The following is a 5,000-nucleotide window of genomic DNA, read 5'->3' as shown; positions in this document are numbered from 1 at the left end:
GCTTAATCTTTGAGACAAGCATATGACTACTGGCAGGATCAACCAGGGAGCTGCGTCAACTAGAGCTGAGCAGCCGGCCGCCCGGAGTGTGTCCCGGGGGCCCGCGCGAACACGCAAGCGTCCGCTCAATTATTCTGCAAACAGGAGGAGGCTGAGCTCCCCTGCACAATACACCTCGAAACCCTCTCAGGTCCCGGCGGCGCGCAGCGCCGTCCTAAGTACTTGGTCGGGTTCGAGAGAGGCGCAATCGCCCGGAGTTTGGCGAGTAGACGCTTTAGGTGCGACCACCCGTGCTCCCAACTGAGCTTGCCGCTGCCGACAGAGGCCCGGGAGCGTGCTGTCGTGGCATTGCCGGCGGGAGACAACACGCGCCACCTACGGTGGCCGGCAGCTCCAACGCCAGCGCCACAGAAGGACAAAAGCCCCACTTGGGTGCCGAAGCGAACTCTCCCAGCACAGCGCACGCGCCAACACGTCCGCACAGCTGCGATACAATCCACCTGCGAGAACCGCAGAGGCGACCGAGCAGCAGACGGCGTCGCGGCGCCGAGCGCCGGGCGGCGGCGCATCCTCAGCGCACACAGTCCTCAATCGGACCAGCACACTGCAGATGTCCACCGCGCTTCGCACCGGGCCCGCGAGGACCTACTTTGGCCGCACGGCGCCGCGTGCAGGGTGCGCCGGCGCGCAGCTGCGCCGCCTGCCGCCTCCGTCGGCCGGCGCGCCTGCCACTGGCCGCCCCCACCAGCCGGCTGTAGCGCGTGCGCCCACGCACCGCGCGGCCAGCACGCCGGAAGGCCCCCCCTCACCGGCCGGGGACGGTCCCACCCAGCCACCGCCGCGTATCGCTTCACACCCACATGCCATTCACGTTCGTGGGCATGGTGGGTATCGCTGAAACAACCGGTTGGTAGCTCAACCGATCGTCGCCATCACTGATTCACCTCTAGCGAGAACAACCGCACCACAACGGTTTACCAGTTCTTCATTTGCGTAACGTCACCAGCAAAACGTAGACGTCCATCGCCATTTGCAAATTCAACGATTGTTGCATGCCTGTGTCAGGTGTCACGACACACTATGTCTGCCCACATACACGCAACAACATGTGCACGCTTCGCGAACACGTGGAAGGTGGCCCCCCGTACGTATGCGATGTCCATTGCGCGAACGACTGTCAACCGGCCTCTGTCGCATGTCGCAGATGTGGAACGCAGTGCACCATGCTATCACGGTGTGTGAGAAGAGACGACTACGTCTGACAACACGCGCCACTACATCAACAGACGGCTCATGCTGATCGCCATCCACGCATACCATACTGCAATCCAGCTCTTATAGGGAGACGGACACGTAGCTGAGTGCACAATATTTGGACCGTATGGTTCGCCGTTGTTGGCGCAGTCGTGGTACGGTCACACATGTACCACGATGTATCATTCAGTACATGAGGACCAATGTGCGGTACAGTGTGTGATTTGGACGTACAACATCAGCGGACAGTTGCCACAAGCCGTACCACAACGTAGGCTGTGCTTCGCCATGCGAATGCCAATGAACAACTGCGAAGGGCATTGAGCATGTACGTCCTGCCGCCATCCGCATTACAGTGTATAGCTGCAAGGTGTTTAACATGAAGCGATACTCTGGGGACCGGGCAGTGCGAGTAGCAAACTATATTGCGGGGGTTGCAGTTAGGCAACACTACACTAATTTAACGCGTCGTATGACAATTACAGAGCAGGTTAAGGCCCAACGTGTGTTGGGTTAAGGCCCAACGTGTGTTGGGTTAAGGCCCAACGTGTGTTGGGTTAAGGCCCAACGTGTGTTGGGTTAAGGCCCAACGTGTGTTGGGTTAAGGCCCAACGTGTGTTGGGTTAAGGCCCAACGTGTGTTGGTTAAGGCCCAACGTGTGTTGGGTTAAGGCCCAACGTGTGGTTGGGTTAAGGCCCAACGTGTGTTGGGTTAAGGCCCAACGTGTGTTGGGTTAAGGCCCAACGTGTGTTGGGTTAAGGCCCAACGTGTGTTGGGTTAAGGCCCAACGTGTGTTGGGTTAAGGCCCAACGTGTGTTGGGTTAAGGCCCAACGTGTGTTGGGTTAAGGCCCAACGTGTGTTGGGTTAAGGCCCAACGTGTGTTGGGTTAAGGCCCAACGTGTGTTGGGTTAAGGCCCAACGTGTGTTGGGTTAAGGCGCAACATAGGTTAGGTTAAGGCGCAACATAGGTTAGGTTAAGGCGCAACATAGGTTAGGTTAAGGCGCAACATAGGTTAGGTTAAGGCGCAACATAGGTTAGGTTAAGGCGCAACATAGGTTAGGTTAAGGCGCAACATAGGTTAGGTTACGGCGCAACATAGGTTAGGTTAAGGCGCAACATAGGTTAGGTTAAGGCGCAACATAGGTTAGGTTACGGCGCAACATAGGTTAGGTTAAGGCGCAACATAGGTTAGGTTAAGGCGCAACATAGGTTAGGTTAAGGCGCAACATAGGTTAGGTTAAGGCGCAACATAGGTTAGGTTAAGGCGCAACATAGGTTAGGTTAAGGCGCAACATAGGTTAGGTTAAGGCGCAACATAGGTTAGGTTAAGGCGCAACATAGGTTAGGTTACGGCGCAACATAGGTTAGGTTAAGGCGCAACATAGGTTAGGTTAAGGCGCAACATAGGTTAGGTTAAGGCGCAACATAGGTTAGGTTATGGCGCAACATAGGTTAGGTTACGGCGCAACATAGGTTAGGTTACGGCGCACACATAGGTTAGGTTAAGGCGCAACATAGGTTAGGTTAAGGCGCAACATAGGTTAGGTTAAGGCGCAACATAGGTTAGGTTAAGGCGCAACATAGGTTAGGTTAAGGCGCAACATAGGTTAGGTTAAGGCGCAACATAGGTTAGGTTAAGGCGCAACATAGGTTAGGTTAAGGCGCAACATGGGTTAGGTTAAGGCGCAACATGGGTTAGGTTAAGGCGCAACATGGGTTAGGTTAAGGCGCAACATGGGTTAGGTTAAGGCGCAACATGGGTTAGGTTAAGGCGCAACATGGGTTAGGTTAAGGCGCAACATGGGTTAGGTTAAGGCGCAACATGGGTTAGGTTAAGGCGCAACATGGGTTAGGTTAAGGCGCAACATGGGTTAGGTTAAGGCGCAACATGGGTTAGGTTAAGGCGCAACATGGGTTAGGTTAAGGCGCAACATGGGTTAGGTTAAGGTACAATATGGGTTAGGTTAAGGTACAATATGGGTAGGTTAAGGTACAATATGGGTTAGGTTAAGGTACAATATGGGTTAGGTTAAGGTACAATATGGGTTAGGTTAAGGTACAATATGGGTTAGGTTAAGGTACAATATGGGTTAGGTTAAGGTACAATATGGGTTAGGTTAAGGTACAATATGGGTTAGGTTAAGGTACAATACGGGTTAGGTTAAGGTACAATACGGGTTAGGTTAAGGTACAATACGGGTTAGGTTAAGGTACAATACGGGTTAGGTTAAGGTACAATACGGGTTAGGTTAAGGTACAATACGGGTTAGGTTAAGGTACAATACGGGTTAGGTTAAGGCACTTGGGGGGGGGGGGGGGGGGCCCGGTTTGTTGATTGTGATTATCGTAAGTAAATGACTGCGGCATCATCTGATTTGCCACGTCAGGGTGCACCTTTGGCTCATAACAGGCGGCGCTCTGATTCCATGCTTGTGGCAGACCTGTGTCTTTCATTCCTGCCATTGTTTGTGTGGTGTGACAGGAGGCAGTATTGTGATGTTGGGTGCACCCCTGTCTGGGACATGTGTGGGTGTTGGTGGCTTAGCTGAGCAATGGTGGTTGTCGGAAGGGTGGGATATTCTGTTTTCCGAGTGGACCTCCCGGTCTGGTTATGATAGTGTGGATTGTCTAATGTGGCAGAGAGGATGCACTGGGTGTTGTTCCATGCTGGTGCTTACATATTGTCTGTGTGCCTGTTACAGGCAGAGAGTAGTGCGTGATAAGAGTGTCTGGCTGACGTGTGATTGTGAGCAGAGTCTTTCAGCATGTATACGGACAGGTCTATACATTATCTGTATTCTGATGGCTCTATCTATTACTAATCAGCGCCGTGTATACGTTTAATCCGGTTCCAGTCGAAACTATTGTATCTCTGTACATTAGTGACACGGCGAGCCCGCTATGTAGTTACTCGTCTCGGCAGCTTCCACCGGTGTATGGCAAATGATTATAAGGAATCAGTCTAGTCGTCAATACCGATAGTCCTGACGTCACATGTCTGGGGTGGGGGACGCTGCGCCCTTCCGGTGGGTCATGGCCTAGGAAGACTCTTCCCACGCAGGGGGGCTTGGACTGTCATTGACTCTTCCGAGTAATATACTTGCCGTACGTTTTTGCGACTGCGAGTGCAACGCTCACCGGTACCGACATGGATGGAGCGCCTCCTAGCTGCCGCTGAGCATCTGCATTCGTACAGCGAGCAACGCGATCGCGTCTGTAGCTCGTACGTGGTACAGCTCGCAGCTCATGTATATGGACAGCGGGAATGTCGCATATTGGACATAACTCTTCATGAAACGCACGTTATAGGGGTGGATTGCACATTGCGAGTGCGAGCAAAGTCCGCCGTTCATCCGCTGGAGTTGCGAGTTGGGCGGTTGGGGTGGGGCACGAACGGGTGCAGGTGGAGTGATTGCCGGTCCACGACTTCGTGCGGCAGAGGCGCTGGCGTTGGGGTGGGGTCGAAAGAAGGGCACTGTGGGCCCATCGCTGTCTTAGTCGGCTTGGCGTCTCATAGATGACGGTATCGTCGTTGCAGGAGGTCATGTTGCGGGAGACCTACAGATGGCGGTATGTTTTGCGGTGCGCTCGACATGGCGGACGTAGTGTTGTCAGATTCGCATAGATGGAGGTATTGCATGTGGTTTCGCCGTATTTTCATAGATGGCGATACTGTTTTGCCGGCATGGTTGGCGTAGTTCCGTCGGATCCCTGTAGATGGAGGTGCCGTTCCTGGGCTGGCTG

At 53.7% G+C, this 5,000-nt stretch overlaps 1 non-coding gene across 1 annotated transcript in view; it reads right to left on the bottom strand.

Moving 5' to 3' along the window:
- Positions 1–49, bottom strand: part of LOC124587085 — a 1,911-nt gene extending 1,862 nt beyond the window's left edge. Inside the window, exon 1 of the ribosomal RNA XR_006975252.1 lies at positions 1–49. This exon is cut by the window's left edge and continues 1,862 nt beyond it. This is a non-coding gene — a ribosomal RNA (small subunit ribosomal RNA).
- Positions 50–5,000: the final 4,951 nt, after the last annotated feature.

Source organism: Schistocerca americana, unplaced genomic scaffold (assembly GCF_021461395.2).
Source record: "Schistocerca americana isolate TAMUIC-IGC-003095 unplaced genomic scaffold, iqSchAmer2.1 HiC_scaffold_573, whole genome shotgun sequence".
In the NCBI taxonomy this organism is placed as follows: domain Eukaryota; kingdom Metazoa; phylum Arthropoda; class Insecta; order Orthoptera; family Acrididae; genus Schistocerca; species Schistocerca americana.
The sequence above is the reverse complement of the archived record's forward strand: the minus strand, read 5'-3'. Positions and strand labels throughout refer to the sequence as shown.